General features: G+C 33.1%; 1 non-coding gene across 1 annotated transcript; it reads right to left on the bottom strand.

The window, feature by feature from the left end:
- Nucleotides 1–12,527: 12,527 nt before the first annotated feature.
- Nucleotides 12,528–12,648, bottom strand: LOC131038848 (U6atac minor spliceosomal RNA). Its single transcript, XR_009104550.2, has one exon. It is a non-coding gene; the product is annotated as a U6atac minor spliceosomal RNA (small nuclear RNA).
- Between the last annotated feature and the right edge of the window lie 8,913 nt (nucleotides 12,649–21,561).

Genomic DNA, 21,561 nt, shown 5'->3' with positions numbered 1-21,561 from the left:
AGTCTATGGGCATTTGTAGTATAATCAAAACTCCTACAGAGAACATCAAACTCAAACAGTATTGTGTCTGGATCCTCTGTCACTAATCCATAGAATTTGGGGAGGGAAGAAGCTGGAATGTTCTTGAGATTAGCATTATCATGCTGATCTGATATGGGAAACTCAAATGTTGGGTCCAAAGGTGGATTATTCCCACCAGGAGATGGATTTACTTGCATTGAACTTGTGGGGGGAGTTACCAAATGAAATTCTTCTTCTGGTGGTCCAAAAAGGAAATGAAGGTTGCCTTTAGGAAATTCAGATTCAGGGTGGTTCAAGTTCTCTGGGGTTTGATAAAGTTCAGTAAAAGGATTTATATCTAGGGAATTAATTTCTGCATGATTAGGATGTCTGGATAGAAATCTACCTAGAACATCTCTTCTTTGCCTATGCATGCAGGTTCATAATTTTTTTGAACAATTAGGTATGCCAGAAAAATAATTAACTGGAAACTGAAAAGACAATAACCATAACAAGTTCTTAGTTTGACACCATCTCCAACAATGACGCCAATTTTTTTTAACCCAACAATAAGAATAATAACTCCAGTTGAAGTCTCAACCTGAAGTTTGGATATTCACTTGGTAAAGTCACTATTTCCATAGCTAGTGTTCATTTGATTGTCAACCCAGGGACGTAATACTTGAAATGGGTCTGCACTATATATGCACTAAGTTCCTGCAATAGCTACTCTATATTACTGTAACAACTAACATCTATGCGGAAAAGATAAGCAAGAATTGAAACTTTTGAAAGGCTATAGGAAAACTTTTGCATTAACATAAATTCATTCAAGCAATACTAGCTAAGTTCAATGCTGCTAAACAGAAATTACTCTATTTTGGTTTGGCTACAGGAATAGTCAATGGATCTGTTTCCAATGGCTGCAGGAATAGTCAATGCAAGAACGTCTACTGCAGCTAAAGAATAAAACTAATTTTAACAATGGCACGGGAATACTCACCAAGTGGAACCCCTTGGATGAGTGATTCCAGGCTTCCCAAAAACAACTCTTTGCGCTTAGAATAACATATTTTTATTCATTGTTCTTCGGAAGTCATTACATGATTCAACATCAAAAGAAACTCAAAACACTTGTAACTTTATTTCTAAAATCCTCTGCTCTGCTTTCTCTCCTTTCTATCTAACCTCTGAAAAGAGATAAAGACCTTTATTTAAAAGAAAATAATTATTTCCTATTACACAGACCACGCCGAAAAGAAGAGGCGGATAACTAATCAAGAAAGGAAACAACTGGAGTTAAGTCACTGATAATGTGGATCTAAACCGAACCATAGTCATAACACATCATGGCGGTATTTTCAACACTAATGTCTACTTGAGTAAGACATCAGTAAACTTTGTGCAATTACTTTTCTTCTTCTGTTCCTTACGCTCATCATCATTTCTACTGATTCTATCTTTCAGTCTCCTCCTTGAATATCTCCTACTGCAACTGGCGCGACAGGAGAGCCTTCCCAACAACGTCAATTTATTCCTGCAATCTTAAAAAGAAAAAACATACAAGAACATACACATCTATTTTAATTAATCAAAACATCTATTAATTTCACACATGATATTGCCTAAACAATCTGCATTGCAACAAGAATGAATAACATGGCTGCAGGAATAAACTGGCAAAGACAAAACATGTTTTAATAGGTTCATGCTAACATCTGAAATACATATAGTAAACTTATGATACATCATTACTATTATGTAAATCAAAATATGAGAAAAATTAAGAGTTCTGAGGATAAAAATATGCTAATATCTCAACTCATCATGTTTTGCAGGGTTGTTGTCTTGATTTCATTGAACTCATTCAGCTGCATGATCCTTGCTTGTTGTGCAGCAGTGATATTCATACCCAATTCAATAGTTGTTTTGAGAGTTTTATGCTCAAATTCAATGGGTATCATTTCTTTCTTCCCATATAGAATCTCAAAAGGAGTGAACCCTTTTGTTGTCTTCCAAGATGTCCTATATGCATAGACTGCTTCTGACAATCTAGCTACCCAATCTTTTCTATGGAGATCTATAGTTTTAGTTAGGATGCTTTCAATGTCCCTATTGGTTATCTCTGCTTGACCATTAGCTTGAGGATGGTATGGTGTAGATTTCTGATGCCTGGTATTGTATTCATTTACTAATGTTGTAACAAGTGTAGATGTGAATTGTGCTCCTTGGTTTATGACAATTTCTCTAGGAAATCCATATCTTGTGAACATTTATTCATACAAAAACTTGGCAACCTTGTTATCTCTTCCATGTGTCATTGCCCTATCTTCTACCCATTTATTGACATAATCAGTACAAACTAGAATGTAAGACTTACCATTAGAAGGTGGATCAATTGGTCCTACAAAATCAAGGCCCCACTTGTTAAAAGGTGTTACCACTACTTGAGGATGCAAGGGCATTTCATCTGATCTGCTTGGTCTTCCTATTCGTTGGCACCTATCACATTTCCTTGTATACCTGGCTGCATCTTTATGAAGTGTTGGCCAATAATATCCCATGTTAAGTATTTTGATTGTTGTTATTTTTGCTACAAAATATCCACCACAAGGTTTATCATGGCATGAATGCAGTATGTCATAAGTCTCATCTTCTCTCACACATCTTCTCATGACTTGGTCTAGACCTGTGTAGAATAAGCATCCTGTTGTCCATGTGAATTTGAAACTCTTCTCAACAAGTAGTTTTCTTTCTTTTGGATAAAAATGAGAGGGTACCTTTTGAGCAACTAAATAGTTGGATATATCAGCATATCATGGTGTTTGAACAACAATGGAGAATAGATGCTCATACGGGAATGAATCATCCATAATTAGTGAATCCTGATTTGTTGTTAATCGTGAAAGAAAATCTGCAACTACATTTGCCTTTCCTAGTTTGTCTATGATTGTGATATCAAACTCTTGCATCAAAAGAATCCATCTAGCCAACCTTTCTGAGATTGAAGGTTTGTTCATGAGATATCTGATTGTTGCATGGTTGGTATGAACAAAGACTTTACACCCAGTTATATAATGTCTGAACTTATTGAGAGCATAGATGAATGCTAACATTTCCTTTTTTGTTACTGTGTAGTTAAATTCAACGTCCTGAAAGTTTTTAGTGACAAAATAAATTGCATGTTCCACTGATGTTTCTTTTTATCCTAAGACAACTCCAATTGTATAATCAGATGCATTAGTGTGTGTATCGAATGGAATTTCCCCAATTAGGACCTTGAAGTACTGGTGCATGAGTTAATGCTTCCTTAAGCTTAGAATGCTTTACTGTATGAGTCTGTCCGCTAGAATTTGTATCTTTAGTGAGGAGTGTATACAGTGGTGCTGCAATTTTACTGAAATCTTTGATGAATCTCCTGTAATAGCTTGCATGGCCTAGAAAACTCCTTACATCTTTATGTTTTGCAAGTACAGGCAAGTTAGAAATAACTTCAATTTTTGTTGGGTCCACTTGAATTCCTTTGCGAGAAAGATAGTGGCCAAGGACAACACCTTCCTACATAATCACATAGCACTTCTCACTGTTTAAAGACAAGTTATGGTCTTCACACCTTTGCAAAGTCTTTTCTAGGTTACTTAATGCTTCTTCAAAAGTGTCACCATAGGTAGTGCGGTTGTCCATGTATATCTCCATACAATCATGAGAAATATCTAAGAACATGCTTATGACTGCCCTTTGGAAAGTAGCTGGGGTATTACATAAGCCAAATAGAAGCATAGAGTAGGCATGTCCCCCATGAGCATGTGAAATTTGTCTTCTCCTAGTCCCCGAGTGCTATTCTTATTTGGTTGTATTCACTAAAATCATCTAAGAATGATAAATATTTCTTTCTTGCTAAGGAGTCCAACACTTGGTCAATGAAAGGGAGAGGGAAGTGATCTTTCTTGGTTGCAGAATTAAGCTCCCTATAATCTACACAAACCCTCCACTTTATAATTTTCTTAGGAACAATAACCAGAGGTGATACCCATTCAATGTCAGAAATAAGATATATGAATCCTACATTTAGTAATTTTTGTAGTTCTTGCTTAACTATTTCCCTTAATGCAAGGTTGACTCTTCTCTGAGGTTGCCTCACTTGTTTGCAGTATTCGTTGATGTAGATTGGGTGCATAAACAAATTAGGATGTAAACCTTTCATATTTGTGTGGTCCCATGTAAATGCTTCCTTATGAGACATTAGTACTTTTGTTAGAGACATAGTTTGATCTTGAGTGAGGTTATTATTAACATTCAACCATTTATCTAGAGTCACTTCAACTTGCTTAATCAGTTCTATTATAGATGTTGTAGGAAAGTGTGGCACTTTTTTTTCATATGAAAGCAATGTATGTAGTAGGTTTGTGGCTGCAAGAGATCTTGCAGTAGACGCTGGTAGTAACAGTTGTAAGAAACATATATTTTCTACATTACAACCTTCAATTTGATCAAGGACTCCATATTGATTTTGCAAGATATTAGAGATCACATCCTCCTCTTCCTAAAGCTATAGGAAGGGGTCCCTTCTTACCATCATCAATTGTTGTATTGTATTGACTTCATCAGATTCTTCCTCTATATCTAGCCAAACTGGTTGCTCTTGCTCAAGTTGAGGTTGTGGAGGTGGGTATAGTGCAAGATTTTTAGTTTTCATCCCATCTGAGATGGTCATGTCCCCTGATCTACATCCTATGAAGGTATCCGTCATGGCTAACCAAGGTCTACCCAAAATGATACGGTTCCCCCCTAGTGTTGTTTTAGGTGAGAGGATAACAAAGTCAACTCGATATTGCCAAGAATCTAGTGTTACAATAAGGTCTTCCACCATACCGTCTTGTTTAATAGTAGAACTATCTGCAAGTTGCAGAACAATAGGTGCAGATCTTAGGCTAGTGATGTTGAGTTTCTTCATCACATCCTTTGTCATGAAATTTATTGTTGCTCCAAGGTCAATAAGAGCATTCTGAACTTGAATTCCATTAATGACTACTCCTACAATAGGACTTCCTGGGTCCAAATACTTAGGTACATAAAGTTTTCTTAGCGTAAATCTGCTAACTGGCCTACAACATGGATTGTCTATGGGTCTTTTCTCTTCCTTCCTAGCTTTCTCAGACAAGCTTCTTTAATTGCCTTTCCATATATTGGAACGTCTTTTATTCCTTGAAACAAAGGAAACTCTACACACACATTCTTTAGTTGGTCCACAATATCAAACATGGACTCTTCTTTTTGTTTTGTTGGCTCTACTTCCAATCTTTGAAGGAATGGAGGAGTAGTATCCAATTCTTGTTGCACCAACCTTGATGGAACAGGTGGAGTTGTCTCACTTTACTGAATGGGGTCTTCAACGGGCATCTCAATTATCACTGGAGGTGAAGGTGTAGGAAGAGTTTTTCATGACCTTAAGTCACTAATACTAACAACACAGGCAGGGTATTGGTTTAGATCATTAACATAAACTTGTTGTTGTTGTGGTTGTTTAGTATTAGGATTGGGCATAGGCTAGGATGGCAAATGAGTAGGTTGAGGTGGAGTAGTAATATTTTTATTAGGTTTGGCATTAGATCTTGTTGTTGAGGTTGTTGAGGAGGCTGCAAGAAATCGGTGGACTAATTTGGCCATTGTTGCCAGTTTCCTTGAGGTGGTTTCCAACCTCCTTGATTTTTCTACCAAGTAGGGGGGGGGAGGTGGTTTGATAATTGGTCCATGCATTTTGGGATTTATTCCAATTTTTCTAAGGGAAATTCCCATAATGAGATGGATAAGGATTTTTCCACTAATTATTAGGACTATATAATTTTGAATAAGGATCATTAAAGGATAATGGATTAGGTGGCATACCTTATCGTGGAGCCCATGGTCTCCTTTGAGAAACATAGAAGATTTGGTCCTCCTCCCTTTCAATAGGTTTGGACTCTAATGGAGCATGTTGGTTTTCAATATTTGCTATCATCTTGCACCTGCAATCTCTTTTTGTTTTCCTGCAGTGAGAGCAATATTCAACTAATGTTGCCTCTACCTCCCCATTCTTCCTCTTTTTCTGAAGTGTGTCTAGTTGTGTGGCGATGTTGTTGATAATATATTGCTTGAAGTCAGACAGTAAGTGGGTAATTTCCATCCTTGAAACTCCATTGGCAGAAGACTTCCCCTTGGTAGCTTGATAACCTCTTCCCTTCTTTACAGCTGCTCGGGAGTAATTCTGGCATATCTTCTTAATATCATTGCAAGGAACTTGAGTAATGTCTCCTCCTCCTATCAAGTCTCTAGAATAAATACAACTATCATTGATTCCTCTAAGGAAAAGCAACTTTTGGGACTCTTGATTTAGAGTATGGTCTGAATTTTTCTTTAGGCATAACAAGAACCTTGAAATGTAGTCCTCCAAAATTTTCATCATTCTTTTGTTGCATCCTGAAGATGTCATCTCCCTATTACCACTTCTATAGTATTCTTTGTATTTCTCAAGAAATTTGGTTTTCATGGCTTCCCAACTGTCAACAACATTTCTCCCTAGACTCATAAACCATCTCAAGGCTCCTTTTTTCAAAGTAGCATGAAACAACTTGAGTCGGCGAGCATCAGTGGTGTAATTTTAGCTTTGACAAAGAATGTCAAATTCAAACATAAAAGTATCTAGGTCCTCTGCTACAAGCCTATAAAAATTAGGGAGAACTAATGTAGGGATATTCTTGAGGTTGTTATTATCATGTTGGTCAGTGATAGGGAATTCAAAGGTAGCTTAGTTAGGCTGATTTTGTGCAGCACCGACCATCCTCACCTGATAAAGTATCAAAGAAAATGGGGTTTCAATAGGTTCTTGGTCCATTGGCTCCTCAATAGTGGCAAATAACTCAGCTAAAGGGTTTATATCTTGGTCTCCATCTTCAAATAGATTATAAGCTTGCTCAAAATGATTTTTAGGATAAGGGTCGTTAGGAAGAAACCTCCCTAAAGCATCTCTTCTCCTAGGCATGCAGTAGTATTCATAAGTAGTTATGGGTCATTACTCTATGAAGGTAAATATAAACATAACTTTTAGCTAGTGAACACAAAGTATAATTATCAATAATTGAAAAGGTTTCTAGTTTGACACCATCCTTGACAACGACCCCAAAAATAACTGATCTTCTCAATGGTTCAACAACTAGACTTTGAAGTCATACCTTAGGGATTAAACATCCAACTAAGTAGTTATCTTTCATCATGCAGGTTAATTTAGTTATCAACCTGGGGCGTATACTTGAAATGGTTATGCAAAGTATATGCACTAGAAAGACTATAACAATCACCTTTCCTATTGTTGGAAATTAAACATTATTGAAGGAAAATGTTCAAAGAATGAAGTAACTGAAATGCTTGAAATGAAAGCTAACTAAGTTCTAAGCAACAAATAGGAAATATTAGACTTTATCCATGATCAACAAATGGGGTTCTACTCAGTTTGCAGTGGCTGCAGGAACAGTCTGTGATCAAGATAATGCTAAGTACAAAATCAAAAGTAACTAATAAAATAAATCAAGGGAATAATCACTAAGTGGGCCCTCTTAGTAAGAATCCAAACAATTGAATCAGATGCATGGAAATTAAAGTATCATCTTTATTAATCCAAAATTACTTGATAACATAACAACATATTGGTGGAAGTCTGTCTCTTCAACTAAATCAAAACTGTATTACAAACTCTGAAACTATTCTTTTCTCAACCATTATACAAGAGAAGGTGGGAGATTATTTAAAGCATGAAATTCCTAACTAACTACCACTCCCAAAGTTCAAGGAGGATGCTTTTATTAAACAAGGAGAAAAAGAAGGTGAAGTTACGAGCGCTGAAAATCAGTCAAAGACTGTTGGAACAATAGAGAGAAAATCTAGCATAACCTCTGACCTAAATTTACTCCTATAGAAAAGAAAAGCATTTAAGTCTTCATATAAGTCATAATGAAGCATCTTCAACTACTAGTTGACTCTTTCAATGACAATTCTTGCTGCCTCTTTTACCGACCAACAACTCCATGATCTTTATTGCTGAGCATCTTGGACTGGTTCAACATTCTTCTTTAGTCCTACATGAAATTGTTCACGTACACAAATATAGGCCTAATTATCCCTATTAGAGTAACATTAAAAATCTACATGCAACATTACCATGTATATTCCTCATAGCATAATTACCTATTATATTTCATAAAAAATGAACATATATCAAACAAGTCCATGTCATATGACCACACCATCAAAACATATAAAGTCTTATCACTTAGCAAAGGTTCTAAACTCAAAAGACATATCTAGACTCCTAATGTACCAATAATGACACATAAACATAGATAAAATAGAGTCATTCTTTTGGCTCATCAAGATCTTTACTACAAAATGACTCATAAAATTTAGCATAGTATAAAGGAATTCTAAACACTATGCAAATGGTAGAAATGAATGGTATATTGTGCCTCTATTAATTTTTTAGCTTGTAAATACATTGATCATTTCTTCAAGGAAAAAATTTGACAACGTGCAAATAAAAGACATTATATAGCTTAATATAGTCTTAAAGTATAAGAAGTGTGTGTAGCTAAAATGTGTAGCTCATCTGGAAAGCACGAGAAAGGATCTCATTTCCTCTTCCAAGTCATAGGATCAATTCTTAGCCTATGTTGTTCTTTATTCTCATTAGATCAATGAGACATGATCTCTTCCTCAAGGCTCATAAAATCTCCTCCTCTACAATACTACGCTCTTCCTCTGCATCTTCTAAAATACACATGAGCTCCTTTTCTTCAAAGATTCCTTTATACCATGTCTAATGGAAATATAACTTGGGAAGTGGATAAAAGGTAAATAGGTAGATAATAAGTAGATGGAACAAATAAATAATAAGTGGGTGCTAATTCAAGGCTAAGATTTCATATAAATCAAATGTGGATCTTTGATGATGGCATCAAAACCAACTTAGTGGCTTATTTTTTACTAGTATTGACAATTTTTGACATACTGATTGGTGGTAAATAAAGATATAGGATAGATAGATATATTTATAGAAAAAATAGTTGATGTGATAATTTTTGACATCATGCATCTTTTTGGGTGAAAAATTACACAAATGTAGCCTATCAACTAAATATTTAATTTTAAAAATTTATATTGTGTTAGGTCATTTTTTGATTGTTGGTGAAGATGTTTTGTTTATATGATATTTGATCAATTTTATTAAGTTTGAATGTAAACGAGTATTGCCTATGATTTATTCATTGTATTATAACACATTATAAACTATAGTTAAAAAAAATGAAGTTGAATTTAATATTGCCCCTAGGCTTGGATCTAGCACTTAAAAGGAACCTCCTCAACATAATAATTGAGGGAGAATAAATGTTCATTATAAACACTATTTCCTAAAAAATACTTCAAATTGGAAGTTGAACTATGTGTTAGATCAAATTATTCAAATCCTAAAACTGAATATTATAAAATTTATGATATCATATTTCCACAATCAATATTATTTATGTTATTATTTTTGGAATTGATTGTGTTATAGTTTTAGCATCAACGTTTTAGATCACACTCTATTATCCATCATTAGGACGAAAGAGTGAATAAGGAGAAGAAAATCAAGACTATAAAGAAGCTAAAGAAAACTTTAACAAATGGATTTTTAAATCAAGACATCAATAGAATGCAATATGATGAATTATAAGGAAACAACAATCTTATACTTTCTCCTTAGTAATTCTATAGTTTAAATCTTAGTCTGTGTACCTTCTCAAAAGTATATACATGTTCTTTTTGGCTAATGGTTGGCCTTGTGTGAAAATTTTAATTACCACACACTATCATTCCCAAACTAGCATCCACAATCATTTTTCATTAAAATTTCAATTTAAGTCATCCTTCCACAATGGATGTTCCTCTCTAGTCCGTCATTTATTTTATTGCGAATCACCCATGCAAGATTTTAGCCCAAAGATATTAAATATTTTCTCTTAAATAAAGGAAATTATTTCCCTCTCCATATTTGGTCACATTCATAATTATTATTGGCTCGTACTTCCTCTTCAACTTTCTTCAACTACCTCCCTCTTTATTGTGTGTGCACTTTGGTTGGAAAAAATGTTACTAAAAAATCATGTTTTCACTAGATCAAAGGATTGGAAACCCCTATATGTGAGCCTATATGATAAAATAAAATTGTTCCATGTCTTCAAATTTGATTGTGCCAAGGTGGAAAATTCCCATTCATGAGATGGTGGAAAAAGACCTTGTGGAAGATCCCTAATGTTTCTTTTCCTACTCAAAAGTGGCATCAATATTTCTCTTTAAATCCATGGATCTAATTCAATGTACTCTCCTTTGTTACCTCTATAACAAGTTTGTTCATATCCATATCATTTATAATACATGGAAAGTAGAGCTTTAATAAAAATATTGGTAAATATTTACACTATGACATAATAAAAATATTAATAAATATTTATGCGAAGGCATTCCCTATACCTTTAATATATTTTAAATATATGGAAAGTAGAGCTTTAATAAAAATATTGGTAAATATTTACATTGAAGGCGTTCCCTATGACATAATTATGCCTAACTTTTGAGAACAACATTTACATGACTAAGTCTTAGATTTGGTGTGTGTAGTGCCTATATCTTTAAGACATTATAGAAACTCTTAGAGAACTTGCAAACAAGTTGAGACATGAAAACAGTAATATGAAGAATGAAATGCAAGATATGACTTTGAGGTTATGTAAAGAAATTGAAGAGAGGAAAAAGAATGAAGAAGACTTGACTAGGAGACTCAATGATGTTGGAAATGAAAATCTAAGACTTAGTCATGAAAATGATATTTTGAAGACAGATATGATTCACATGCAACATGATAAAACTATATGAGGCACCACAAAATGTGTGAGACCATCTAGATAGCAAGCGGTTAGGAGGACAACGACTATTATAGAAACTATGTTAGGCACCACAAAACGTGTGAGGACAATGACTAGGAGACTCAATGATGTTGGAAATGAAAATCTAAGACTTAGTCATGAAAATGATATGTTGAAGACATATCCGATTCAAATGCAACATGATAAAACTATGTTAGGCACCACAAAACGTGTGAGACCATCTAGATAGAAAGCAGTTAGGAGGACAACGACTATTATAGAAACTATGTTAGGCACCATAAAACATGTGAGATTAGTGCTTATATCTTTGAGTTATGTAGGTTGTGGATAATTAAGACATTATAGAAACTCTTAGAGAACTTGCAAACAAGTTGAGACAGGAAAACAATAATATGAAGAATGAAATGCAAGATATGATTATGAGGTTATGTAAATATATTGAAGACAAGAAAAAGAATGAAGAAGACTTGACTAGGAGACTCAATGATGTTGGAAATGAAAATCTAAGACTTAGTCATGAAAATGATATGTTGAAGACATATTTGATTCACATGCAACATGATAAAACTATATGAGGCACCGCAAAACGTGTGAGACCATCTAGATAGCAAGCGGTTGGGAGGAAAACGATCAATGTGATTGATAGTCAAACTAGGATCAATGTGACTTATACTTATATCTTTGAGATTAGTGTTTATATCTTTGAGTTATGTAGGTTGTGGATAGTTAAGACATTATAGAAACTCTTAGAGAACTTGCAAACAAGTTGAGACAGGAAAACAGTAATATGAAGAATGAAATACAAGATATGACTATGAGGTTATGTAAAGATATTGAAGACGGGAAAAAGAATGAAGAAGACTTGACTAGGAGACTCAATGATGCTGGAAATGAAAATCTAAGACTTGGTCATGAAAATGATATGTTGAAAAAAGATGTTGATCTAGGAGTGTGCAAGACGATTCAAAATATCATGACCATCCATTCATTATTTTTAGTATTTTTTGAGTCACCCATTTTTCCATATAAGGGAATCTAGCAAATCTCAAATAAATTAAGATTTTATCAAAAATATCTTTCTATATTTATTAAATTCAAAATAGTAACAAAATTATTCTCTTTAAATATATATTTGTTGTCATTAGATTGAATCATCAATTCCAAGAAGTTTCTATAATTTAATTACTTAAAATAAATTAAGATTAGGTCAACAGTATCTTTCCATATTTATAAATGATTATTTATTTGTTGCCTTTATATTTTAAAATAAATTAAGATTATATCAAAATATTTCTATTTTGAAAAGATTTAGTTAAGAAAGATTTATTCTAAAATAAAATGACTTTAATTTTATAATAAATAAATATGAGACATTTATTTATTTTAAATGAAACACACACACATATACATATATGTATATGTATGTGTGTGTATATGTATATGTATATGTATATGTATACACACACACACACATATACATATACATATACATATACATATACACATACACATACACATACACATACATACATATATGTAAAGTTATCTTTTATATATATATTTAGTTTTTTTTTTAATAAATTTGGGTAAGAACCACCATTGGTGGATAGCCCTAATCATATGTGAAGGAATAGTCTGAAGATTGTTCCCATCCTTATCAAAGGAGATGCCAACCATCTCTTCGTATATAAGTAAAGTTAACATATATGTATATGTATGTATGTATGTGTAGTCACATAAATCTGTCCACTTAATTAAATGAATACTTAGTATTTATTTGATTATTTAACCATCAATTAATAATTAATTAAATTAATATTTAATTAATTCATCTTAACCCTCTTCTCCTATTAATTAAATAAATTATTCAATTTATTTGATTTAATTCACTAACCAAATTCAGACCATTAATTAAATAAATAAATCATATTTGTTTAATTAAACCTTCTCTCACATTTAAATAAATTAATAGTTATTTAAATCCCTCAAAATCCCACCTCTCACATTTAAATTAATTAATAATTTATTTAAAATCACCTTTATCCTCCACCCACTTGTATTTTCCTACAAATGCAAGTTGCACAATTATTTTAAATAAATAATTTATTTAAAATCACCTTTATCCTCCACCCACTTGTATTTTCCTACAAAAGCAAGTTGCACAACTATTTTAAATAAATTATTTATTTAAAATCCTATTTATCCTCACCCACTTGAAACCTTTAATGGTTTCCCTTAAAGTATTCAAACTTGATGGCTTTAAAGTCTTCAAACTTGATGGCTTCCTTCTATAGTCTTCTTAAGACTTTAATGGTTTTCCTTAAAGTCTTCAAGCCTTTAATGGTTTCCCTCAAAGTCTTCAAGCATTTTAATGCTTTATCTTCATTTTTCTCATTTAAATAAATTAATATTTATTTGAATATTTATCCAAATGCAAATTACACCATTTAATTGAAATAAATGATTTTATTTTAATTGAAAATACCAAAATTTCTCCCACTTGCATTTTCCTACAAAATCCACTTGCATGCCTAAACCCCTTCTAGAATTTTCTAATCACTTCTAAATAACCTAACCCCTTCTCTAAACTTTGTCACATTCCTAAGCAAAAGGGAAGTCACTTCTCAAACCCTCAAAGTCTTTGATAACCATTAAAGGCTTTCAACCTTCAACCACTAAATGGCTCAAAGTCTTTGATAACCATTGAAGGCTTTCAACCTTCAACCATTTAATCCCCAAAGTCTCCAATAACCATTAATGGTTACCTCAAACCCTCCCACATGGTTAAAACATTTGTTTTGACTCAACCTCTACCCAACCCAAAGGTCTCATCAGGCCATTAATGCTTTGACCATGATTATCTCTTAAACATTTGCACAAAGGTTTATCCTTGGATTAACTCTTAATCCAGTGGGTAATCTTAATTTGGACTTGACCCTTAGCCTCTAGATAACCATGAGGTCTTCTCAGGCCTTTAATGCCTCCAACCTCTTCTCTCAACCCAATCCTATGTTGACACTTGTCACCATTTTATTGGTGCCAATTGTGCACATGGATCCCCAACTTTCAAACTTGGCCCTTGATTAAACCATTCAATCTTAACCCTTCATTTCCCCATTTCTTCTATAAATAGAACCCTTCTCCTCAAGCAAAGAAGAGAAGCATTAGAGTATTGTTGTTATATTGGCATTAGCATAGAGCTTTCTCATAGCATCACTATCTACTACACTTGCATAGCATTTGCTTATCATATTCAACCATCTTGAATCTCCATATGGCATCCATGGCTAGTGCTAAAAGCTGAGAGCTACACTCATTTGGGACTTGGAGAGGAGAGGAACAAGGGAGGAGCAACTATGAGCATCTTGATTAGCTATTTTATTATATGTTTATATGCTTTCTATTTCATGCTTAATATCTCTCTTGATATGCCTGTTTAGGATAATCTTTTGTTGCTAACACTAATGTTTGTTTCTTGTGCTCTTGTGTGTGTTGCCATCAAATAGATTTTCTAATCCTTTTTGCAGAGCATCAGTATGTATGTACACACACACACACACACACACACACACACATATTGTAGCATCCTAAAATTGCACGCCTTGGTCCTCCCCAATTGGGGCCCATTTTGGCCCCTAGGCCCTATCTCAATTTTGAGCAGGAATTGCCCCTTCATGTTGGCCTATGTCAGAAAATTAATAAGTTTGATAACAGACAAGTATATAAGGATATTTTACCCTCTCATTTGGGATCAATAAATCACACACAAGGAGCATAAGGCAATAAGGCAAGGAGACTACATCAAGTATTCATCATCAAGCATTCTTCAAGACTGCATATTCTTCATCTATCCATTGGAGCAACATACATCATTCATTTGCAAGCATGTGTGTGTGTTAGGGTTTTGTCATGTTCATGTCATTTCATACAACATATGTGATTAAATTCAAGAAGTAAAGAGTCATCATCAATCATTGTAGATCTAAGGTATACGTTTCCATTATTCACTTTAATATTTGTAATATTTCATTCAAGGTTGATTCCCCAGTTGGGGTTTGACTTAGGCAAACCCCTATTGCCAACACATTTCCCTTTCTTTCTGTGTGTAGGAAATAGGTGTGCAACTGTAACTTTCGGGATAAGCTTTAGACATAGAGTTAGAAAAACCCTTTTCGGCGATCGAAAATCTCAGACGACCAAGAGGGGGGCACCCTGGTCCTTGCACAGGGTCCCTACTATTTTTGATAGTTTTTGCAGAGAAGCTTTGAATCATCTCATGCTTCTCAAATCTAGGTGCATGACAAAACCCTAAACTTATAGCTCACTATTTCTACATACTTTGTCTCCATTTCTAACATTCTACTTTTCTAAACAATTCAACTTACAAAAGAGGAAAACCCAAATTAACCCCAATCTACTCAGTATTCAGTCCTTGTCTCATTTAGGATTGGATCTAGTGGATTCATCTCCTCTTTTGAATGTAAAGTCCTCCAAGTGAAATTTGATAGTGATTTTTCCCTTCCATGTGGTGAATTTGCTAAGGCCAAATTTTCCACTTTACATTTTGGTGAACCTGACGTGAAACACCCTTATTTCTGATTTATGTTTTTAGATATAATTACTTATGCAATTTAAAATTCATGTTTTCATTTACATGTTTGATTTCCTTGTAAATTTTAAAAATTTAGAGGTTCATTTCACTAAAACCCTAATTTTTAATTTCAAAATTGAGCTTGTCAATTATTTATTTTGGGTCATTTATTTTAGATCTAAGCACTTTTTCAATTTCATAATTCAAAATTTCATCTACAAGACAAATTTCATAATTAATTTTTAAAATTAAGTGGTTAATTTTAAAAATCCTAATTTTAAATTTTTAAAATTGAACTTGTGGATTGTTTAAATTTTGAATTTCCCTCTTCAAATTTAGTTGCTAATTTAAATTCAAATTCAAAATTGTAACCTTGGACCAAATTTCAATTTCAAATTTAAAAATTAAGTGGTTACTTAAAAAGACCCTAATTTTGTCTTCGGACATGTAGTGTTGCGGTTAAAACACTTCGTTGGTGAAGCGACCACCAAGGTTCAAACCCCTGTTGGGCCATTGTGTTCGCAGGCCTTGTGTCTTCATTGGGTCGTTGTGCTCGCGGGTTTGAACAAGTGAAGTGTGGGGATGAGGTCCCCCGGTTGTGGCCTCACCGGTTCATAGCTTCGGGTCAAAAGCGTTTCACGTGGAACCAGAGGGCGTGTCATGCCAGTGTCGTCAGTCACGTTAAAAAGTTTACCATGCATTATTAAAAAAAAAAAGACCCTAATTTTTAAATTTAAATTAATCTAGTGCATTTTCCAGTTTTTCAATTTCTAAATTCCAATCTTATATCTATTTTCAAATTTAAATTTTAAATTAAGTGGTTCTTTCTACAAGACCCTAATTTTAAATTTAATTATCTTGTCGATAATTTCATATTTAAATTTTTAAAAAATTAAGAGGTTAATTAAAAGAGCCCTAATTTTTAAAATTTAATTAGTTCTTTCAATTCTCAAATTTAAATTTTAAAATTTAACAAAGCCCTAATTTAAAAATTAATTTTTTATTGGATAAATTCAAATCTTCTAGTGGGTAATTATAAATTTAAATTAAGAGGTTATTTTCAAGGCCCTAATTATAAATTTAAATTTCCTTGAAGGTTGCATAATTTTTCAAAAAGTGAATAATCATTTTTCTAAAATTTTGAATTATTCAAATTCCAATTTCCAAATCTCAAATTCTCATTTTTCATTTCACATTTTTTAAAATTTAAATCTAATTTTTTTTTTAATCAAACTTGTGAATCCCATAAATTAAGTGGTTTTATTTATAAAATCCTAATTTATTTCAAATATTTTTCTTAACTTAAATTTCAATATTCATCATGACAATTAATGGATTTGATCTATTTGCTATTTCACATATGATTACATTGCTATTTACATACATTTATTATAATCATGTGTTGGATAATGGCTTCTTTCACTTCATGTTACTTCTTTTCATTCATGGCACTTGGACATATTGCATTCTTCAGATTTCCAAGTTGATTCTTTTTCATAAATTAGGTCTCAAATGTTTCATTTATCATGTATGTTGTGTTATGGTGATATTTTTAGGAAAATGCATTTCATACGTAGATCACCTAAAAGCTTTTGTAGATCCTAATCCTAGAGATGACAATGAGAAACCTAATGCTTGTACCTAACCTAGGGTATCTAATGTGAATGAAGAAAGAGCTAATACTCCTACCAATGATCTCTCTAATGGAGAGCAGGCATTGAAGAGAAACATGGCCCCATCTTCTTCTCATACACATACCCTTGCGCAAGGTCAAAATATTGATGTTTTTATCTCTCTAGATCCTTCTTATTCTCCTAGAGCCTATCTTAAACAACAAAGCATTTGTAGAGAAGACGATGTCATGCATTTCATTCATGATATCTCTCCCCATATAATATTAAGAAAAGATGAGGCCCTAGATGAGGATCTTCCTTCCCAATCTACCAAAAAGGATATGCATGATGAAAGAAAGGAAAATCCTCCTCTACTAGTTATTATTTGTTCATCTAGTAATTCTTACTTGAACCTACATACTTTAGTCGTCCACACTGATTCTTGAGAATTGTGTTGATCCTGTTCCACATCCCACTTCTTCAAAGATTAGTTTAGTTCAACAAGTTGGTTTTTCCCTTCCAATATCAATAGAGCAGGATGAGTGCTTGACATATATTGCAACATTTTTTTTGTTGATATCATGGAATAACCCAATGACCTAACCACACCTTGCCTCAGATATTGAAACATTGTTTAACACATCATACACTCCATACATTAGAGAAATTATTGTGGATATTCCATTCCTCCTTGATAGCAATTTGAGTATTCTTGTCATCCCATCTTTAGTGCCTTCAGAGGTTCTTCATAAGGTATCTTCATAATTGTTTGTATTTTCTTTGGTTGATTTGGCATCTTTTGATTCAAACAATTGAGCACTTTTCCATGGCACGCATCATGAGATATTTCCTTCAATATCCTTTCATGGAGTTTCATTGGCCATTTGATTTGTTTCTTCCTAAGGGGAGGAACGTGGTTTTCTGCTCTTCGTCCTTGAGTTTTCATCTTTGACATTGGAGCTTCTTCATTATGGGGGGGATACATCGTCTCTTCTTTTCTCTCCTATGGGGGGACATTGATTGTAATTATGTGACAAATTTAGTACTTGGGGGAACATCTTGAGTCCTTCATGCTTATCACACGTACTCTCTTTTTCATTTATTTTCTCTCTTTTGGAGAGGGATTTTTTCCCACTAGGATTTTCTGTCATGCCCAAAATTTAGGGCAAGAACGGGATAAAAAAAATTTTTAAAACATAACTTTTAAAACATTAAATCGACAAATATAAAATGCTATAATATGTTTTGTCTTAAATGTGTTCAGAGTTAACTTTATCTACTAGCTCAAGTAATAAAAAAATAATTAAAATTAAATGCGGAATTTCTAATTGAATAGTTTATTTGTCGCGTCGCTCTTAATCAATAATTAAACCAATTAATTAACATAGGAAAAGATAAATCTCCAATATCCATTCGTTGATCTTAGGATCTATTTATACTAGTCCTAGCACTTAGTTTTATAAATGTCTTTATTTTACTGAGCAATAATTAAATAGTAGATTAAACTAAATTAACTATAGGGTCGATTATATTCGTAAATGATTATTTTTTTTCATTAAAGTTTAATCACATGCATCTACGACTAGAAGAGTAAAAAAATTCAACCCTTTAGCCCAATAAATTTACATTTAAAATAACAATTTCCTTATTGTTTAATTTCATTTTTTTATTTTTTTTATTAACCACTTTTCTTCCTTTTTTTTTTTATTCAGGACTGTGCAGGGCCGAATGGGAGGCGGCCATGGCAAATGGCGAAGGAGGCGGTGGAGGGCAGAGTTTTGAGGGGGCAGCGGTGAACGGCGCGGCCAAGGTCGCCCACTGTGCCATGCACAGTGCTCGGTTGCACAGTGGGTTCGGCCTGGGCCGACCCCCCCCCCCCCCACAAATCAAGATTTTATTTACATATATATTTTTTAAGTTTGTTTATTAACATTTTTTTTTTGTTTATAAAAAATTTATATATATATATATATATATATATATATATATATATATATATATATATATATATATATATATATATATATATATATATATATATATATATATATTTTTTTTTTTTTTTTTTTAATTGCATATTGGTTTAAGGTTTTTTTTTTTTTTGTAAATATATAATGATACTACTATTCTGAACCATTTTCAACAGATAAGTTTATAGTCATCGTATTTGAATCAATATATATATATATATATATATATATATATATATATATATATTATTTTATTTTTAAATTTTTTTTTCTCTTAAATGCCATATGCTAAAATCTGAGATACACTATTGGACTTTAGGCCTATTATTTGTGATTGAATGTTTGACAGAATTTAATAGAAATAAAATTGAATCTATTTGAATATGATATTATTTAAATTAAATAGACTACCCAACTCTAGATTTGTAATTTCTGCAATTTAGTAAAATGACAGACTTAAATAAAATGTTACAGCAATTATATTTAGACTAGATAACATTGAAATAATACTTAGTGTTAGACATATTATTCTATTTGATTTATTTTCCGTGAATAAATAAAAATAATAGAGTTTAAATTAGTATATGCAGAAACTTCATTAACCTTGATTACTAAAATATCTGAACAACTATTTCTATAGTAACTTGCATGCAACCAAAAAAAAACTCCAGAACAATACCAAACATAATCTCAACATAAATAACTCCTTTGCAACCAAAGGTACTTTAATAAAAACAATATATTCCCTTTAAGTATATTTAAAATACATTTTAGGCAACCTTACAAATGGATCTCTCCCTTCTATTAAATGAGGATCTTAATATCATAGATACATTTCCTTTCCAAAAATAGATACAACATAGTTTACCATTCACATTGCTGCAACTTAAAATATAAACTATTCTATTTCCAATTTTTTTTTTGCCAAACATAAGTCCAGCAACTCCTACTTGTCCTTTCCTTTTTCTTCCATCAACCTGCAATTAAATCATAAACTATGACCATTGAGTGCTCACCTCCCAGCCTAGGCTAACTAGTAGCCACCCCCAAGCTCGGAGAACCAAGCCCTAGACGGGTAACACACATGCAAACACAAAAGACAAGGGAAAACACAAGCTCAAACACAATCCCAACCTAGGCTACACTGTACCACACATTTGTGATGTCTTTTCAAGGGTGGTAGTGGACCAAGTACCCTGAGGAGACTGCAAGTATGGTAAAACATATAGCCACCTCATGGCAAACCAAATACATCAAGTATAACAACCCCACATCCCTTATGCCCCCCAAGGCATTCATGCCTTATTTCCCTCCTTATGACCCCCAATGCATAAACAAGCCATGCAGCAAGGGTCACATAAAATCCCTTGTGATCACTCTCATAACAAGAGCCTCTCACTCGAGGGTTGTCACTTCTACCACCCACAAGAACATCCTCTCTCCCAAGAGTAAGAAGTCTTGATTACTCCCAAAGCACATAAATTGCATAAGCACAAAACACCAAATAAATTTCCAAGGAATAAATGCAAGGACAACTAGCCTTTAACAAGCAATTCTTTTAATACAACATGCAATAAGAAAGCATTTCAAGAAAGTAAAACCAACCTTTAACTGCCCAAGGGTATCCTATTTTTGTTGAGGATGAGCAACCCAATTCCACAAGCCTTTTCTTTCTACCCCCAACCAAATTCTCCAATTCTAAATCTATCTTTTTCTTTTCTTTTCAAAATTCTTTTGTCTCCAAAAATAAAGAGTGGGTGATTACCCACTAATTTTCTAATTCTTACTTAAGAAGCCCTTTGTGAGAGTTATCACAAGTTTCTAAAAACTGAAAAGGAAAGTAAGGTAAAATGGGAAAGGGAACTCTCATTCAAAAAGGAAGGTTATCAACTTAGTTCAAGCCTTCTAATTTTCATTTTCGCACAACTTAGAAAAGTCACTTTTTAGGGTGTCTAAATGGTCACATGGGAGTAGAAACATGCCTAAAATTACTCCTAACCCTTAGGCATACCTTATGGGCTTTAGGAAACCCTAATAAACTACCCCTAGGAGTCCATTTAACCCTTTTTAAACCCCTCTGAAGTTTATTTTCGGGTCAAACCTATGTTGACCAACTCAAAGATTCTTTACCCAAGGCATTTATGGAATCACATTACATTAATTGAAAAAGTTATAGTTAAACAATTCCCTCCAAGAGACAAATTTAAAACTCAAACATAAATCCACACATGTGTCAAGTGACACAAAGAAAATACTTTTACAAAATTATACATGAAATCATGTCTCTTGTTGGATTTAAATAAATCAATTAAATAACATTTAACACACATGCATCATTTACTATTACGAATAAAATACAACACAAATGGGGTGTTGTCTCTCCAATTAGATAAACCCTGGTTTTACGAACATACGTAGGTCTAGGTTTGGTTCTC

Source organism: Cryptomeria japonica, chromosome 9 (genome assembly GCF_030272615.1).
Source record: "Cryptomeria japonica chromosome 9, Sugi_1.0, whole genome shotgun sequence".
In the NCBI taxonomy this organism is placed as follows: domain Eukaryota; kingdom Viridiplantae; phylum Streptophyta; class Pinopsida; order Cupressales; family Cupressaceae; genus Cryptomeria; species Cryptomeria japonica.
Note: the sequence above shows the minus strand (reverse complement) of the source record. Positions and strands in the feature narration are given on the sequence as shown.